Here is a 21,308-nt window from a genome sequence, read left to right on the forward strand (position 1 = left end):
TCTGACAATAGCGACTAGTCTATAGTAAATTGAGGACCAAACTTTTTCAGGAAAATGCTGCCTCGTTTTTAAAACAAGCCTCCTGAGCTATGATATTTACAATGTCTGTAATTAGTGTTTCACCCAAGAAATCCTTTTGTGGGTTGTAAATTCTTTCTACATATCCAGAAAACAACAAGATAAACACAAATGACAAAGAACAGATTTCTACTCTACTGTCTGTGTAGGTGTGCACTTTGATATTATTTTTCTTTCCTAGATGTAAATTGGGGGTTTCATTGTGCGTTGTGTAATTGATTTGCTGGTATATCCTCTTAAAACAAGTGCTCATTTTGTTTTAGATCAAGTTAGCATACTATGTATATTTTTTTCACTTTGGCTGTATTTACGTGTGACTTTAAGTGCCCAAGTGTAACTATTGCTGCTGCTAAGCTACAGTGTTTATGGAGATGGTGTGTTGTGACTGGTGTAGCTCAGATTAGTGCAATCTTCCCATTTCTGCCCTCATTGTAGCTGTAACTACTAGTCCTAATGTTGACTGACCTGTAATTTGTACTTTCAATCAAAGTGAAAGATCATTTTAAATATCCTTGATTAACTTAAAAACTTTAAAACTGTACTGTGATTTTCATAACCCGTTGCCTTTTTGGTACCAGAGCTACGCGGTTTGAATCCTGGCTACATGTTTTAAGTAAGAAAAAAAAAAGATGTATTTTTGCTTACTCAAAAGACAACCTGTAAAAATATATGGAAAAAATTACATTTTACATGTGCTGTAAAAGGGATTATTTTAAAAAAGCATTTGTTCAGTTTCAATAAAGATAAGTGTGCCACTAAGTTGTCCAGAGTCTTTCAAATTTTGTACTAAAATGTAAAGTTTTTGTGTGATCTTCTCATAAACTTGAATCATTTATACAGCTAATATACTATTTTTCTTTTTATTTATAATTTATATTATTCTTGAGAATTTTATACATATACACAATCAAATATGATCATATACAACATAAAATTCCTTCCACACTCTTATTAATACTTCATCCTCAAGGCTCAAAGAACATTCTATAGGAAGAAACAAAAGGATATAAGAATTGGAGGATGAGGAGGGAGGCTGTGAACTTTTGCCTAATGAACATAATAGAATAATAGATATTATATCACTGATGCTTATTTTTTATTCTAGAAATATGGAATTGGGTTGGGGGGAGTGACACATGCCTGCAATGACTCAGGAAGAAGAGTCAGAGACAGATTATCAAGTGTCGAAGGCCAGCAATGTACTACATGGCAAATTCCAGGAAAGCTATATGGTAAAACTCTACCACAAACTGACAGAGAGAGAGAGAGAGAGAGAGAGAGAGAGAGAGAGAGAGAGAGAGAGAGAGAGAGAGAGAAGGGGGAAGGGGAAGGGAGGGAGAGGGAGGGAGAGGGAAGGGGAAGGGGAGGAGGAGGGGAAGGGCAAGAGGGAGAGAAGGGGAAGGGAGGAGGAGGGGAGGAGAGGGAGAGGGAGAGGGAGAGACAAAGACAAAGACAGAGGCAGATTTTCAGAGGCAGCAAGAAACAGAAGCAAAGACACACTGAGAGAGACACAAAGACAGAAAGAGAGGCAGCCAGAGACAGACAGACAGACAGACACACACACACACACATGTGGGCATGGGGAGATGAGGGGCATTAGCAGTAACCACTGTGAAGAAAATTTAAAACTGGGTACTTTATGTGAGACATGGAAAGTTTCCAAGCCACAGAAGAACAATAAAATCTGACAGTGAAGTGAAGCTTGAAAGATCAACTGGAGGAATGGGAATCTAAGATAAAAGAAAAATTCCGAGAACCTGAAGGAAATAGAGTTAACTCATTCTAACCTTGAAGAATTTCCATAACTAAAGGGATGTGCTATAATATTCTCAAGATGCTCATTCATAAGTGAATGTTTGTGGCCTTCAAATGTATTTAAATACTGCAACATTTTCACTGAAAAGAATATGGCAAAGTGGGCAGAAGTACGAATTTTGCAACAGAGACTAGCTCAGATACCTATCAATGTTGTGATATTAAATACTTAACTTCAAATGGGGCATAGTTTGTTTCAAAAGGGCTTACTAAGAAAAAATGAAGTTGGATCCATTATTACCATGCTTAACCCGTCAATTGTCAAAAGCCAACAGATTGTAAAATAGGTGCTATTAGGAATAATATAGTATTGGATATCCTCTGATACCCTCTGCCCAGGGCGCTTCAGAAGACTTAGCTGTGGTTTATGTCTTTTTTTTTTTTCTTGACAATCAAGTAGAGTCTGTTCTTTGTTCTCCATTTTTTCCCACCTTTGGCAAAACAATAAACTTTACTCCCCAAATGTACCTGACTCTAGAAGAATCATAGAAAGGTTGCTGCCTTGATACCCTTTCTTTGGTTGTGATAAAAACCCTCTAATCACAAGGCTGTATTGTCATGGGTTTCCCACATATCTGTCAAGCCTTAAATGCGCAGTATATATGTGTAATGATAGTTAAAAAATGCTTTGCCAATTGACATAGTCACATGACTTTTCCCCAACACGGAAATCCCATGAGGCACCTACCTCCTGCTGCAGGTTTCAGATAATGGAATGCCTTTAAAACATGGTTTCAGCTTCCACTATTTGCCTTCTAAAACCTCATCAGAATGACTTCCACTTGAAAGTTTTTCGGGCATAGCCAAATACCACAGCTCTGAAGAGATGTTACAAAGCAGACTAGCTAGAGATTTCCAAAAGTCCTTTGAAACAGGGTTAACATTAAGCTCGTCATCTTTGCCACTCACCAGAAGTACCAAACTCAGAAAACAAAATTGCCAATAAAGATTAAATGAATATCATTTTACATTTCACTTTATCCATTAATAGAAAATAAAGCATGCTCTAACCCAAACATAGTACAAACTTCCAGAATCGCAGCTTTGGGAAGAAGAAAAAAATAGATTCCAATATTTTTAAAGGATTTATTCATTTCCCAGTTTAAACCTGAAGCCAATTTGCCAGAGAAAACTAAATCTTATATATGCCATATACTCTTTTTAATTATTTCAACCTGTTGGGGGGTTGTCCTGATGCTGTTGGAATTCTGATGTTAATGCTGCTGCAAGAGAGATTTGTCCCCTATGAGCAGTCAATCAACTGTACTCAGGGGATCTCATGTGAACCTTCTCCCCATTTTAACTGGTCATAAAGGCTAAAGCCTATGATTGGGCAGTGGAGGGGAAAGGTGGGACTGGAAGTTTTTGAGAGTGGGGACAGGTAGAGGAGGAGAAAATGACAGAGGGCAAAGAGGGAGGACAAAAGATGGAGAGGAGGTAGCCATGATGGAGCAGAACCTTGTGGCCAGGAGAAACCACAAGTAGCAAGGGACCTTACACGTGGGGGGAAAGTTTGTACAGTATTAAATCTACCCAATCTAGGCATATAGCTTGTAATTCCAATAAGTGGTTTGCATGGTTTTTATATGGGCTTATTAGGTTTGGAAAGTCCAGCAACATCAAACAGTGTCTCATATCTTTTTTTATTGTTACCAGTTTTTAGTGTATAATTTGAATGAGTCAAACACTTGTTTTCATCAATCACAAAATAAAAGAAGGAAAGATTAACCCTACAACCACATATTCATTATAGTGCTCAGAAAAATATCAACATTCTTTAATGTGTGCAATTGTATTTGAACCTATCTACACCACCCGGGCTGGCCAATTCACAAACAGTAAGTACATACCCTTTAATCAGTACAACCACAAAAGCTTTCTGTCAAATTATTTATCATAGTAGATATTGAATATCTACCACATTTTGTCTCTCAATTCTTGTACCTGAATAATTTCACATTAACTAAACTACCTAAGGAAAGAAAGTCTTGGAAAGTAAACTCATAGTCAATGTCCCTCCCTCCTGGACGATAAAATGAACTGGAAAAGAGGGCATTCAATAGAATATCTACAATGGGAATGCCTAAGAGAAATAACTCAAAATTATGTATGTACTAGGAATAACATCTTCAAAAATGACTACAACATCCTGTGTGACTGAATGGACAAACATGCTCAGCTTGAAATCAAGACCAAGAGAATTCAGCTTAAACAGTGTATATTTCAATTCTGATGGAAGGAAAATGACCATCACATTGTCACATGTGTTTCCACATGAGAAATGACACATTCTTCCCACTTTGGTGCAAATGCATTTTAAAAAATCACAAACAAGGCATTTCCCTCAAACTAAAGGCTGTGTATAAAAAATGTTTATTTGTTGAGGGGCCAGCATTTGGCACAGATGATTCCGAAGTGAGGGAACATGCATTTAAAGAGGGAAGCAAGGCTGTGGAATGCCCTTTGTGTAGTGTGCTGATTGTTGGCCTTCTCATGGTCAGCCTTTAATAAGCCCTTGTCAGATTGCAGCTTCCCTGTCGCCCCATGTCCTCAGAGCCATGGAACCAAGAGCCATTCAGATGCAAGGATCAGAAATACCGGGGAGTTAAATTCAGTAGCTGCCGGTTCTTGAGAAAGATTGAAAATTATAAGAAAGAAAAATTAAATAAAGGGATGATAGTAAACTGTAATTCCCCTTTAAGACAAAAAGCAAATTGCACCACTCAATTTGGCCTCTGTTGGCTTTCTGTCTTACCCAGAAAACAAGCTAGAGTCCTCAGTGTGATGATATGATGGAGCCTGCTATCCTATCATGCCCTCCTGGTTGTTTCCCTTCAAGCAGGAGCATCTTACCAGTTCTTAAACAGACAAATTGCTCACCCCAGGACATTTACCTTCATTATGGCATACTACTTTCCTAGAGCAGAGGTTGACAAACCTTTTCTGTATGGACTTGTCAATAAAAGACGTAAGGCTCGAAAGTCTTAGAGTCTTTTCTGTAAGTACTCTTCTCTGCTAACTGTAACAAAGAACAGTCACTAACAGTGAAGTAACAAATGCATGGGACTATGCTCTATTCTATTAACACTTTTCTCTTTAAAAAGTAGTAAACAGATTTGGCCTGCAGGCATTGTGTTATCAATGACCCACTCAGACACACACACACACACACACACACAAATTAGCATGCACACAACACACAAGCAAATGCTCACACACAAAGGTCAACACCACCAAGGGTAGCTCCAGATTACAACACAAAAAATTGTTTGTGATATTTTCAAGGTCTATATCTGTGCCTGGCACTTAGGAGCTGTCTAATTGATATAGCATTTGTTCAGTGAATCATAGTTCATATTTATTAAGGAGCTAATTTAGTGTTTGCACAGGAGGTTTAGAGAAAGAACTAGGGAACCTTTTATTGCCTCATTAGATAAAAATTGGAAGTAAAAATTTCACTAGATTTTAAAGCTATTTTTAAAAGGACAGATTTGTGCTAGATACATATTTTCCAAAGTTCACCATGGAAACTCCCTGAGAGTCCAATGCACTAGAGGACTGGTCCTTCCGGACTGAATTCTTCTTGTTTCCCATATACTTTTAAAAGAAGCCATGGACATTATAAAATGGAAGATTTCTGAAAGGTACGCCAGGGGATCTCTAGAATTCCTGACATATTTCTCCTTATCCCGCCACAGTTAGTAGCGATTGTTGACCAGGTCATTCACCCAGGGTAGTACAGTGGTCCTCTTCTTTGTCTGCTGAGTACATGGCACTTCAAGAAGCCCGAATGCTAGGTAGTCTTCTCAGCTTCCAGTTCAATGAAATCACTCTTGTGATTTCTAGATAAAACTGATAATGATACAGTGTATTTGTGTGTGTGTGTGTGTGTGTGTGTGTGTGTGTAATATTTTATAACTTCAAAGTATTATAAAGGTAAAAGAGTCAAGACTCAGGAAAACACAAAAGTAGTGCATGTCAAAATGCACTTAATTGGCTAACTGATAAAATCAAGCACAATGTAAAAAGGAGTCCAAACAGCATTTGAAATGACTGGCATTTAGAATAAATTTTAGGGTTTTTTCTCGCTTAAACACAAAACTCGCTGATGTCCTGCAGATGCAATATCCAGTTTAGTACAGGACTGAAACAGAATCTGTGTAGTGTTACTGCCTAGTTTCAGGGCAGTAAATGTTTCCTTTTCAGTGTTCTCATGGCCCTGGGACTCTCTTGCTTTTCTGTACTGAGAGTGGGCCCAACTTCTTACTCATGTAGGCAAGTATTCTAATTCTAAGCTGTATCTCCAGATGAATACGTGTAATTATTAAGCGGCATCTATGTCATTTCTTATATGACCAAAGCCCAGAGAGGGTAAAGTGACAGGTGAATGTGACCTTTGGGCTTAGAATCACAATCCCCTGATTTCTACCCCGCTTTCTTTCTATTCTCCAGAAAGAGAAAATTATGTGGTGGACAATTCTTTTTAAGTTCTAATTCCACATGATTCTCCATGTTGCTGGAAGGCAGATGGCATGGTCATAAAGACATGATTTATGGAGTCACATCTGAATTCAAAGTCTCTGTATTTTATGTTCAATGTTCCAGGACATAAGATAGCACCAACTATCATAATGTCTACCTCATCCCATTGCAGATGGGGATTAACCTGATAAGTACCTGCAACTTACTGGCTTCTCTGCTTACCTTCAGTTAATGATATTTTCTTTCATGAATTTACTTTTACTCTAGTTCTTGATAGTGTATATTCATTATATAAGATAGCCAGCTTCATTATGACATTTTCATATAAATATACCATGTACTTGATTATATTCATACCCCATTACCCTCTCTTATTGTTATCTCACCCCTTCTACTTGTCTAGATTCCACATATACAAAATCATATGTAGTAGTATGTTTGACTTATTTCACTTAACATAGTTATTTCTAATTCAATCAAAGTTCCTGAAAACAACTTGATTTATTCTTCTTTATAGATGAATCCATATATATATATATACATATATATATATATATATATATATATAAAATTTTTTCTTTATCTATTCATCTGTCGATGAACACCTAGTCAAATTCCATAACTTAGCTTTTGTGGCACAGTAACATGGGTGTGCAGGTATCCTTGTCCTATCCTGACACCCTTATACTCAGGAGTACAGAGACCCTTGCCTTTCAATAGAGTCTTTTCTTGTTTGGATTACAGTAACTATCATCATTTTTAATCATAATCTAAACATCATAAAGCTTATTGATCTTATTCAGTTCATGTTCAGTCATGTTGGTGAGTCTTGAAAGCCCACCAGTTCTCAACCCTACACAAAGAACTACAAACTACTAAGACATGGTGAGAGAGAAAGAAAAAAATCTTCCTGCTTCCTGTTGGATGAGCACACCAATTGGTAGTCCAATACCAAATGGTCAGCTCTGAGAACATATACATATAAGTAACATTATATAGACATAGATAGCTTTATATATGTATTTATAAATATATATGTCTATACATATACATCATATACATATGTGTATACATGTATGTATACATTAAGGAATGAATGAAATAAGAGTCATGAATTTGAAGAAGAATAAGGAGGGTTGGAGGGAGGAAGAAGCAGGAAGAAATGATGTAATTATAATACCAAAATATAAAAACAATATTTTTTAAAAGGCTAGCTAAAAGTAAAAGTATCATATATAGAAAAAGTTTGGCTGGAGAGATGGCTCAGCGATTAAGAGCACTGACTGCTCTTCCAAAGGTCCTGAGTTCAAATCCCAGCAACTACATGATGGCTCACAACCATCGGTGATGAGATCTGATGCCCTCTTCTGGGGTGTCTGAAGACAACTACAGTGTACTTACATATAATAATAAATAAATAAATCTTTAAAAAAAAAAGAAAAAGTTTGAACAAACTTCTTTGGTAACTGTTTTGCTTTCATCTAATTCAGAAAAATATGTCTATATAATATATTTTTATTTATTTTTACTTTTTAATGGGACCTCTCTGAGGGCTAGTTTACATAATACCAGAAAGCACTATGGAACCTTCCAGAGAAAGTAAGCACGACCAGTCCTACCCAATTATGAAACATAAGCAAAACCAGAATAGCATAATCATGCTTAGGGTACAGTAATGGTATGCATACCTTAATGATAATGAACAGTTCTCCAACCGTACTCCAAGATCACTCAACAAGACAAAACTTGTAAGTGGTACAAGAAACTTAGGCATCTATTCAGGACTCATGATGAAAAAATAAATTCTTAAAGGCTTCAGTTGGCATGGGGGAAGTTACTAGAAGGGATATGTGTATGTAGGGTGTGTGTGTATGTAGTACCAATAAAGTTTGAAAATAAGATTTACATAAATTCTGCAAAATAATAATGTGAGCCTAAAGATACTAGCCTTGGGTTAATTTCTCTTAATGCCTCACTTTATTCATCTATAAAATGGAGAACCAAAATAATTTTGCATCAAAGGACCTAGCATAGAGTAGGTCTTCAGTATATGATACCCACCATAATTTCATCAACATCATTGTTATTAGCAGCCTCAGTAACACTATCATCATTCTATACATAAGAAAACTAAGCATGCTATTATTAGCAGATGGCCCACTGTTGTGAAGGTAGATATTTCTATCAGGTACTAACCATTATGACTGTTGACGATGTCTGTAAAATGTAAACAATGATATCTGTTCCATCTTTGTACTTTTCAAGACATAGTTTTTAACTGGCCTAGAACTCTCCAAATAGACTAAACTGGCCAACTAGCGAGGCCCCAGGATATGCCTGAAACTACTTTCCTAGCTCTGGGATTACAAACATCTGCCACCATATGTAACATCTCTTTTAACATGGACTCTGGGGCTCAAACTCAGGTCCTCACTTTGCATAGCAAATATTTTACTAACTGAAACATATCCTCTCCTTCCTGATAAGAACACTAAAAAGTACATAACCTAATCTAGCGGGATGCCATCTTAATTCTTTGTACCTGCAAAGATCCCATTTCCAAATAAGGATACATTCTGAGTTTCTGAATGAATATTAATTTCAATAGAGACATTATCCAACCTAGTACCACTATAGACATCAAGTGTATCCTTCTAGTACCTAGCCTAGTATAAGATAGATACCTCTTCTGCTGTATATAGCTTAGTGGATAAATATGCAGGCACTGGAGTAAGATTGCCTGAGATCAAATGTTCCTTCTGTCTCCAACAGCTGTGAGCTTTTACGCAATGGTCCTCAAAGCTCTATACATCAGAGACTTGATGCTTAAAATGATTCCAATTTCTCAGGGTTCTAATGAGATTTAAATTAGTTCATTCAAGTCAAGTGTTTAGAACAGTAACTAGCCCATAACAATAATAATCAACAAAGATTATTAGCATTATTTTTAGATGACAAATACAAATTGGCTAAATAAACTAATGAAAGCAAGGAGTGCCAGAAAGCACTAAAAGGAGCCAATATTCATGCTGTTAATATTATAAAATATTTTCCCATCATCTCTTTCTCTGTGCATCAATGAACATTCAATTTAAAAGAGGGAAGGACTACAAGAGCAAGAAAGGTAAAAGGAAAAGGCTTGCCTTCCCTTCCCCCTTAGGGCAAAGAAGAAAAAAGAGCCATGGAGAAGCAGTGTTATTTCTAAGAGACCATGCTCAGAAAATGGAATTGCTTTTCAGAAAGTAGAAGATTAATACCTGGAGGGTCTAAAATGTAATTATGGTATTGATCTCAGAAAAACCTGGTGTAGGTCTAGCTAATTTTTTCTTCTTCTTTGCTCTCTGGTATCATTAAAATGGGTTCACATGTCAGTATCTGCAGACTGCAAAGTGTCTGAACACCATATATATCAAGGCAGGCAAAAAAGGTCCCATTAATCAGTTCCAAAAGGTATCTCTCAAGGTAACATTCGTAACATGCCAGCACAGCTCTCTCTTATGAGGCAATTTTCCTAATGGCTTAAGGAACTGATTTAACAGGCTGTTAAGTGGCAAGACAGCACTAGGTTACAAATCAACCCAAAGGTCCTGTGTCCGAGCTTCATCTATCCTGTGAGAAGACTGTAGGAACAAGACTGAAAATGAATTAAAGACTATTTTACATCTTTCTTCCAACCCTTCTAAGGAGATGACCTTTTTTACAAGTTCAAACTATGCCTCTCATGGAAATATGACTGAAGTCATTGATGTTTTAAAGTTTCTTTGTGTGGACAGATGTGCATGAATAGACCATAGGAAACCACAAGCATTTTTTGAAGTCTACTGAAGGAGAGGAAGGCAAAGGAGTTTGCTCTCCCTTTGCATAGGTCCAGTGTGTTGAAACCACCAAAATCTAAAAAGTCGTCAGTTAGTAAATGTAATTCCATTGCTTTTGTCACTTCCAATCAGTTGTGAATCTGGTACTCAGTACCTTTCTCATTTGGCTGGGCAAATACACAGTCCAGTGCTTTAGGATTTCTTTTTGCCTTTGAATACAATGAAAGAGAGAGATTGATTAATGAATTGGAGATGCTGGGTTTATGGATCCATGCTAACTGTAGCTCGTCCTGAATGTACTAGCAGGCCAATGGGGGGTGAGTGGTGGGAGACAAGTTTAAGTTTTCTTTCTGTTTTTGTTTTTCTTTTATTGAAAAAAGATTTTTTTCCTCACACAATATACTCTGGTTACAGATTCCCCTCCAACTATTCCTTCCAGTTTCTTCCCAACTTCCCTCCCATCTTGATTGACATCATCTGTCTTATTAGAAAACTAAACAGGTTTCTAAGGGATGCTACTAAAATATAACACAATAGAATAAAAGAAAAGAAAAAAAACTAACACCTCAGAATTGGACAAAGAAAAAATTGAATAGCTGAACTGAAGGCACAAAAATCAGAGACCCACTCCTTTGCATACTCAGGGATCCTATAATGACGCTAATCAGGAAGCATGCTGCCTCCATTACCATGAGTTCATATGAGCTTTGTTCTGCTCATATTGTTTTAGAGGACCTTGTTTTCTTCTGACATCTACCCCTTCTGATTCTTACCCTCTTTCCTCCTCCTCCTTCTTTTCCATGGAGTTCCGTGAGCCTTGAGGGGAGGGATTTGTTGGAAACATCCCCTTCATAGTTGAGTGTTCCAAGGTTTCTCACCCTCTTTGTGATGTCTGGCTGTGGGCATTTGCTCCCATCTGCTACAGAAGGGAGATGTAGCTTCTCTGATGATGGCTGAGCAAAGCTCGGATCTGTGAATATGGCAAAATGTCATTAGGAATAAGTTTATTACTATGACTGTTTATTTGTTTTTCTCTTTCATTTCTTTTCTTTTCTTTTAGACCAACGTCATTTGGTTTTATTCTAGATTCCAAAGCTATCTAGTCTCAGGTTCTTGGTCATGCAAGCAGTGTTGGGTATGGGTTCCATCTCACAGAGCGGGCCTTAAGTCAAATCAGAGAGTGGTTGCTTACTCCCATAAGCTTTGTGCCACCATTGCATTAGCGTATCTTGCAGACAGTATACTACTGTAGATAAAGGGTTTGTGGGTGGCTTGGTTTTCACATTTCTCTTTTGCTAGCTATAGGCTTAGATTTTTTTATTATTTTATTTTTTTAGATAGTTGCTTTATTTACATTTCAAAAGGTATCCCCTTTCCTTGTTACCCCTGTGGAAAAAACCCCGTTCCCTCCACCATCCCCACTACTTACCAACCCCCCTCCCACTTTTCTGACCTGGCATTCCCCTACACTGGGACATTGAGCCTTCACAGGACCAATGGCCTCTCTTCTCATTGATATCTGAAAAGGCCAGCCTCTGCTACATATGAAGCTGGAGCCATGGGTCCATCCATGTGTATACTTTAATTGGTGGTTTAGTCCCTGGGAACTCTGGGGTTAGTGGTTGGTACATATTATTGTTCCTCCTATAGGGCTGCAAACCTCTTCAGCTCCTTGGGTTCTTTATCTAGCTCCTCCATTGGGGACCCTATGCACAGTCTATTTGTTGCCTTGAGCCATGAGTGTTTTTATCAACCTTCTAAGAAGGATAAAAGTATCCACACTTTGGTCTTTTTCTTCTTGAGTTTCATGTGGCCTGTGAGTTGTATCTTGAATATTTCAAGTTTCTGGGCTAATATCCACTTATCAGTGAGTGCATACAGTGTTTGTTGTTTTTTATTGGGTTATCTCACTCAGGATATTTTCTAGCTCCTTCCACTTGCCTAAGAATTTCATGAATTCATTGTTTTTACTAGTTGAATGAGTAGTACTCCATTATGTAAATGTACCACATTTTGTGTATCCATTCCTCTGTTGAGGAACATCTAGGTTCTTTCCAGTTTCTGGCTATTACAAATAAGACTGCTATGAACATAGTAGCAGTATGTATCCTTATTACATGTTGAAGCATCTTCTGGGTATATGCCCAGGAGTGGTATAGCTGGGTCCTCAGGTAGTACTATATCAAATTTTCTGAGTAACGGCCAAACCGATTTTCAGAATGATTTTACCAGCTTGCAATCCCACCAGCAATGGAGGAATATTCCTCTTTCTCCACATCCTCACCAGCATCTGCTGTCCTTTGAGTTTTTTATCTTAGCCATTCTGACTGGTGTGAGGTGCAATCTCAGGGTTGTTTTGATTTGTATTTCCCCGATAATTAAGGATGTTGTACATTTCTTTAACTGTTTCTCAGACACCCGGTATTCCTCAGTTGAGAATTCTTTGTTTAGCTCTGTACCCCATTTTTAATAGGGTTATTTTGTTCTCTGGAATCTAACTTCTTGAGAACTTCAAGTCTCTGAAGAAAGAAATTGAAGATCTCAGAAGATAGAAAGATCTCCCATGCTCATAGATAGTTAATATAGTAAAAATGGCTATCCTGCCTAAAGCAATCTACAGAGTAAATGCAATCCCCTTCAAAATTCCAACTCAATTCTTCACACAGTTAGAAAGAGCAATTTCCAAATTTATCTGGAATAGCAAAAAGCCCAGGATAACCTCTGGTGGAATCACCATCCCTGATCTCAAGCTATATTACAGAGAAATAGTGCTAAAAGCAGCATGGTATTGGTACAATGACAGGCAGGTAGATTAATAGAATTGAATTGAAGATCCAGAAATTAACCCACATGCCTATAGTCACTTGATCTTTAACAAAGGAACTAAAACCATCCAGTGGGAAAAAAAGACAACATTTTCAACAAATGGTGCTGGATCAACAGCCAGTCAACATGTAGAAGGATGCAAATTGATCCATTCTTATCTCCTTGTACAAAGCTCAAGTCTAAGTGGATCAAGGACTTGATACACTGACTCTAGTAGAAGAGAAAGTGGGTAAAATCCTGGAGCACATGTGCACAGGGGAAATTTTCCTGAACAGAACACCAGTAGCTTATGCTCCAAGATCAAGAATTGACTAATGGGACCTCTTAAAATTGCAAAGTTTCTGTGAGGCAAAGGACACTCTCAATTGGACAAAACAGCAACCAACAGATTGAGAAAAGACCAATCCTATATCCAACAGAGGGCTAATATCCAATATATACAAAGGGCTTAGATATTTTAAAACCAACTTTTAATAATTTAAAACCAACTTTTAATGAGGGCTCTCAATTGCTTCAACTCCCTTCTAGCCCACCATCCAAAGGTAGCAGAGAAAAGATGGTAAATATGACTAGGGGATGTGGATCTGTTTAGTTGTTCTTTGAGGGGATTCTAATCTCTGTCAGGATATCAGCAGTCCATGTTCATTAGAGCCAGGATACCAATCACAAATCAGCACCCTTGGCAGGAATCCAGGAGAAACAGGCAGGCCTCTGACAAATCAGCACAAGTCAGTGGGAGAGATCAGGACTAGCTGAGAACCCAGGAGAAGTTCTTCCCATGCATTTCTCAAGGAAGTGAAAATCCATCAAAATTAAGACACAAGACCAATGAAGCATTGTAAGACAACTATGCAAGCATGCTGTCACTGTATTTTGAGTCCTATTTTTACGTCTCCTCCCATAGGTCTTGCCTTATCAAAACACCATGTGAGTTTGTATCAGCAAAACCCCACATGAGTCTGCATCACCTGACATATCAAAAAACTTCCACTTCAGCTAGTATGGCAGAGTATCTTCCTATACCACAGATGCTAGAACATAGGGGTAAAGATCCTCTGTAGACATCAGCCTAACTTATCCATGTTCAATTAATTGTTTAAGAGTTGTCTTCAGCAATAGGGCATTATTATCAGTCAGTGAAGAACAACCTATGTTCTTGTCAATAGCCTGGGTTGTCTGGGGGTAGCCTTGGCATCCCTTGGACCAACAACTCAATTAATGTACCCAGTCCTAGGAATGGAAGTTTCCTTGAGGACAAGAAATGGCCAGTTGGGGTTCTGTCTCCCCATTATTTGGCAATTACATTTATATCACCTTTATATATGTACTTATTTTAGAAAGCTTACACAGTAAGATTTCTATGGTAACCCTCAGATAGCATTTAATTTTTGCTGTCTCTCCCCATATTCTTTCCCTTTTCCACCTATTTCTTCCCCATTTTTACTTGATCCTCTCATTCTACCATTTATCCATCCATAATTGTCTATTCATTTCCCTTTCATAGAGAGAACTATCTGTCCCATTTTGTCCCTTACTCTATGCCTATATTCTGTGGCTCTACAGATTGTAACTTATCATTAATGTAATAGCTACTATTCATATATCATCAAATACATACCATATTTATCATTTGAGCTAGCCTGCTCAAGTTGGTTACTTTTAGTTTCATCCATTTACCAATGTATTTCACATTGCAATGTTTTTAATGGTTGAATAATATTCAGTTGTAAAAACGTACCTCATTTTCTTTATCCATTCATCTGTTGATGAGCATCTAGGTTGTTTCCAGTTTCTCACTATTACGAACATAGCAACAATGAACATTATTGAGCTGGTGGCTCTATAGTAGGCTGAAGCATCCTTTGGTATATTCCCAAAAGTGGCATAACAGGATTTTAAGTTTAAGGTCTTTAGGGAACTTCTTATCATATAGTAAGATTTGCAATCAATCATAAAGTCAAATATTTAGTATTATGTGTGTGTCTGTGCATGTGAGTATGTGTATGTGTGTGTGTTTAGAGAAACTACAATAGCTATGAATAATCTAAAATAATTGGTTCTTATCACTATGAAATGGGGATGAAAAACAACGTTGGAGAGAAAAGCAGAGATAGAAATATGAAACCATGTGTTTGCTTGAGAATATTGGGTTTATTTTGTGAATAAAAAACTGCTGTTATAAGATTCTAAGCAGGGAAAATATGATTGGTTTTTCATTTCTGCATATAAATGTCTTTGCAACATAGAGGTTATCAGAGTGGAATAAAAGAGGGGTGATCTCTAAAGTTTCGAGATTAAACATTCCTTTTGAAACTTGACATAATCCATCTACTGCCAAACATCAATCACTTGAGCAAAGGAGTATGTCTCCTCTAGATAAAGACATAAATAAGATTCACTGTAGAAGCTTAGATAAAACATTCCAGCAGTTGAAAAACCTGTGAAGATTTATCATGCTGCTTGTTTAAAATTCAGTATTATCCTTTTATTTATATCTGAGAATGTTAATGGAGTAATATTGAATGCACTTTAGTTAAATGTGCAGGCTTTAGCATTAAGTTGATCTGGGTTCTAGTTACAAGTGTGACTTACTCTTTTCAGTCTTGGTCCTATTCCTTTGAAATGTTACTTAACAACTCAGATTCTCTGTTTCTCCATCTCTAATGACAACTTACCAAATTTGCAAGGCTACTGTGAAGTTCACACATATCCAGTGTTGGAATCTTCACAGAAGGCTATGTGGTTGGAGTCAAGCCTCAAGCTGGTGGAGAACTCCATAGACTGTTCCTCTAGCCTCCCCCAGACTCTCTTCAGAAAGCCTGAATGAACTGAAGGAATTTAAAGGATTTTTCTCTTTCTTTTTTTTTTTCTCCATTTTGGGAAACACTCTTCAAAATGGTATGATGTGCCTTGTCTTACATAATAATCCACACAATTGGAGTGTTTTCTATGGAAAAAAAAAGATAAAGTCTAAAGTTCTCCAGTGTGATTTCTGACTCAGCAGAAATGCCTTACTAACTCTGGAGCATCGATTTTTAGAATCCACATGCCTATGGATATAGATTATATTTTCCAACACTTATGTATTTTATAATAAAAGTAACACTGATAAATCATGCAGACTGCATTCTTGATTAATGATTTCATGGCTCAAGGCCTCCTGTGTTTTAATACCCAAGCTTCCCCTAAGTACTTTTCAGTGGATTAGATGATGTATTAAAAAATACATTTATGAGAAAAATGAAGGGTTCAGGATTAAGTATGGGGAAGGAAAGGAGAGATGGCTAGATGGCCATGAAAATGAATAGAAATCTGCAACTGATGGGAGTGAGGAGGTGGGAGCATCTCCAGGATGAAATGAAGACTTGGGATAAGGGAAGTGCCCAAGGATCAATTGGGTGACTTTAGCTTTGATGCACAGCATACAGGATATAGAACATGAAGAAGCCACCTCCAGTAGCCAGGCAGTAACCTTAGTGGAGCAATATAGAACCAACCCACCCACAAAATTTTCAACCCAAAATTTAGCCAATCTACCAGAAACGCAGGCATAGGGCATAGAACAGAGACTGAGGGACTAGCCAACCAATAACTGGCCCAACTTAAGACCCATCCCATGGGCAAGTACTAATCCCTAGCAAAGCTAAAGATACTTTGCTATGCTTGCAGAAAAAAACCTAGCATGGCTGCCCTCTGAGAGCCTCCACTCACCAGCTGACTCAAACAGATGTAGACACCCACAACCAAACTGGATAGAGCTTGAGGACTCTTATGGAAGAATACGAGGAAGGATTGCAGCCCCAAAGGAGATAGGATCTCCACAGGAAGACCAACAGAGTTAACTAGCCTGGACCCTGAGGGGCTCTGAACCACCCACCAAAGAACATACATAGGCTGGTCCTAGGCCTTCTGCACATATGTAGCAGACGTGCAGCTTGGTCTTCATGTGAGTCCTGATCAACTATAGTGGAGGGGGGCTATCCCAAAAGCTGTTGCCTGTCTGTGGGATATTATGTTCTTCTAGCTGTGCTGCCTTATCTGGCCTTCCAGAGACTTAAAGTGCCAGAGTGGGGGAATACCCAGCAGGGCCCCCTCCTGCTCAGAGGAGAAGGGTAGGGGGTAGGGAATAAGGATTGTGGGAGGGAGTGACCTAGAGGGAGGCAGTGAGTGGGATGGAAAGTGAATAAGTAAAATAATTAAATTAAATAAAAACATATTTATGCCTGAAAGATAATATAATCTTTTCAACAAATGAGTGTGCATGAAACTTCTCAAATTTTATCCCTAATTCACAATTAGAGTGAATTAGTTTAGATGGACAAGAAGTATCCATAGGATTCTTAAAGTCAGAGAGGATCTATGTGTATGGGTTGCCGGTACTCTTAAGTTATTGCTACTTGCTAAAAGCTATGTTGTTTGACATAAAGGAAACAATATTTTAAGTATTTATATGGTGATATGACAGTTTTTTCTTTACATGTGGACATTTTAAGGCTATTGTTTCTCATGAAACAATGGAAATGGGAAACAGAGTTCCAGGTTGTCAGGCAATAATTCAATATTGAAAGAGGAGGCCACATATTCAGAGGACAGGCAACCATTTCTGTCTATCCAGACACAAAGCAAGCATGTATCTGTGCCTCTGTATACTTTCCTTATGCTGGCAATTTTAAGCAATACACATAGCAGAGGATTTATAGCTAGAAACATTACCAATAAAAGAGACAGGATTGCTTAGCAAGCCACTGACATCACCTTAAATCATATGAAAACAGTTCTACAACAGAATTTAGAAGCCAGTCAGAAGGGGGGAAAGGGAGCTTATGCAGGTGTACTGGTAAATGCCTGTGATCCCTACATGCAGTTGACATAAAAAGGATTGTATTTTCAATGCCAGCCTGGCCAATATAGAAAACCTTGTCTCAAAACAAACAAACAAACATGCAGACCTTGAAGTGAAGAGAAAGTTTCCTGCTCCAACCTAAACAACAAATGACGACATCATTTATTTTCAGAGCTCAATGTGTTTGTTTAATAAAAAAATATATGTTTAATAGAAAGATCATGTAATGACATACCAAGTGAAGGGCAAATAAGACCCCTGTCAAACAATATCCTCATGGCATCCACTGAACTTTAACACACTGCTCATATGGCCCAGTAGCTCTTCTCTCAGGTATATACATAATACATATGTATCTTTGCCAAAACCTAAGTATCAGAAAGTTTGCTATACACTATTCATAATGACTTTCTTAGTCAATGTTCTATTCTCATAAATGAGAACAGTTAACTGGGGCTGACTTGCTGTTTCAGAAGTTTAGCTCATCATGGACATGAGGAGGCATGGAGGCAAACACGGTGCTGGAGAAGTAACTGAGAGTGCTGCATCTGTATCAAAAAGAAGCAAGAAGAGACAGAGACTAGGTCTGGCTTGAGCATTTGAAACTCCAAAGCTCAACCCAATAACACACTTCTTCCAACAAGGCCACACCTACTCCAAGGAGGCCATACCTAATCTCTCTCAAGTTGAGCTACTCTCTGATAACTAAGCATACAAATCTGTGAGCCTATTGAGATCATTCTTACTCAAACCACCATAATGTCTAAAAATCAGAAACTATACTATTGCCCACCAAAGCGGAAAAGGACTTTGTGGTTTATTTTGTACATATTACTAGAGACCCGCAAAAATGAAAATTATACCTTCATTTACCAACATGGGTGGATCTCAGAAGCCCATACTAAGCAAAAATGAAACACCTACTCTATTGCTCACTGTATTTAAATACCTGAAGAGATAAAAATGAATAGATGTTATTAAAAGTTAGAGAAGAATCATAACCATTGGAAGGAACTAGTAAATGGGAATAGACATGAGACTAGTTTGTGGGGTACAAAGAATGTCTTTTTAGCTGAGGGTGCTCATTCATTGTACTTACATCAACAAAAAGCTTTCTAAAATGGTGACCTCTAAAAGACCCCAAAAGTGCTTAGTTTCACAAATGTTACCACATTTTTAGAGGACAAAAAATGATGGATAGGAAGAAGGGGGGTGCAACAAAATGGTAAGCCATAAAAAGTGAGAAATAGCAATAACATAGAGAAAAGTTATTGGGTACTAAGATCCCGAGATACCTACCACTCTTCTAGATTATGGTTCTGCTAGACACTTCAAAATCCAGGCAATTACAAAAGGGTCCAGAACACTTTTTTAAACAGGGAGAATGACATTCATATTTAGGCTAAGTTGTCATACTGTTTAAAGGGTGTCTTCCCTAGGGGTAATCCATTACATATCTTCCAGATTATAGTATGCCTTCTGATCCAAATGCTATCCTGTCATTTCTGTCAATGTTATTCTTTCTTTAGTCACTATGGTATGCAGGAGAAGCATGCGTGCACATGCAAGCACGTGTGCTGTGCGCACACACACAAACACACAGAGAGAGACTGGTAGAAATGATCATTGCTAATGCCTATCCTTAAAATTTTATATAATTTGCTTTGATCAGGAATAAGGCTTCCAAAATCATGATAACATAAAATTAATTCTCGACTACTATCATTCCCAGATAACTCAGATATTTTAGGAACTATCTCATAATAACTCCAGCCTATACCCATTGTGCTTCTTATTAAACAAAACACCTATAAATATGTCATTTGAAGTTATTACATAATAACAAATGGTCAATGATATATGATGAAAAATATAAAAAAATATTAAACACGAAAATCTGTTTCATCTAGTGATTTTATGAAATATATAATCAGTAAAATTGTAAGGTTAAATTGTATCATTTAACCTTAGAAGAAAATTGAGGCCAAGAGAGTTGAATAATTTGTTTTATGACATAAAGATGGTTATTGAAATACAAATGAAACTTCAAGCTTTTTGGATTCGCTCTTTAGCATATCTTTAAATGCCTCATATTTTTGAAAGACATTTACTTCTCACTACACAGATGTAACTGCCCGCAGTTACATAAAATGGGCTACCTAGAAGGGAAGCTGGGGATGTATGGGAAGGCAGCAAAAAAGAGACGGAGACCAAGAGAACACCTACTATTCAAGGTCTCAAAGTTTAATGAAGAACTCCCAATATATAGAGACAGGAGAAAAGTCTGGAAGCTTCTCAGCAGAATCAGTTCAGTTGCTCCACAGGAGGCTAGTGTTTCTCAGGAGACTGCAGGTCCTTGAAGAACAATGGGTTTCACCTTTGTCTGAGCACTCCACCCTAAGTGGAGGGGATTATGGCTAACACAGGAGTTCCCACTCAAAGGCTGGGAGAGGAACTTCACATATGGTTGATATCAAGGTCCTGCCAGGTAGCATGGCACCTCAATAAGGCTCTCTACACATGGAGTTAGCATGAAATGAACATGATTCCAACATTGTTCACTTCCTATTGTAATCAAAAGGCTTCAGGTCTAATGTCTACCTTAACACGTCTTTTATGTAAAACAAATAAGTTGAAACAATATTATTAAGTAATATGTTGCTTACTCCTTTGGTTACTAAGGCTTTTCACTTTATTTTAAAATATCTTTAAAAGTTCAAAGATGAAGAATAGTACAAAGGACTCCTGTGCAACTATCCAAACTAATGGCACTCTTTTATTTTTAACATTTTTTTTAACATTTTGCCGGTATCATGCATGCTCTTTTTCTCTCTTCCCTGCCCTGCCTTTCTCTCCTTTTCTCTCTCACACCCACAAGGTAAGTTTTCTCAATAATATAATTGTATTTGCTGTTGGTCCTCAAGATACTTCAGTGAGTATTTTATTTTTATGTGCATAGTATGTATACATGTGTATATGCTTGCTTAATTTGTATTGGAACATGTGTGTTTACATGTACATGTATGTGCATATGTATATATGTGTATATGCGGGGTTGTGTGGATGTGTGTGTAGAGTTCCAAGGTTGATATAAGGAATCTTCTTCTATTGCAGTGGTTCTCAACCTCTCTAATATTGTGAACCTTTAAGACAGTTCCTCATGTAGTAACCCCCAACCGTGAAATCCTTTTCATTGCTACTTCATACCTATAACTTTGCTACTATTATGAATCATAATATAAATATCTATGTTTTCTGATGATCTCAGACAACCTCTGTGAAAGGATATATTTAACTCTCAAAGGTGTCATGACCCACAGGTTGAGAAAAGGTGCTTTATTGCCTCAACTTTGCTCGTTGAAGCAGGATGTCTAACATAAACACAGAGCTCACCAATATGGCTACTTTATCTAGCTAGGCAAACTGCTCTGGAGATCCTACCTCTATCA

Source organism: Apodemus sylvaticus, chromosome X (genome assembly GCF_947179515.1).
Source record: "Apodemus sylvaticus chromosome X, mApoSyl1.1, whole genome shotgun sequence".
Lineage (NCBI taxonomy): Eukaryota > Metazoa > Chordata > Mammalia > Rodentia > Muridae > Apodemus > Apodemus sylvaticus.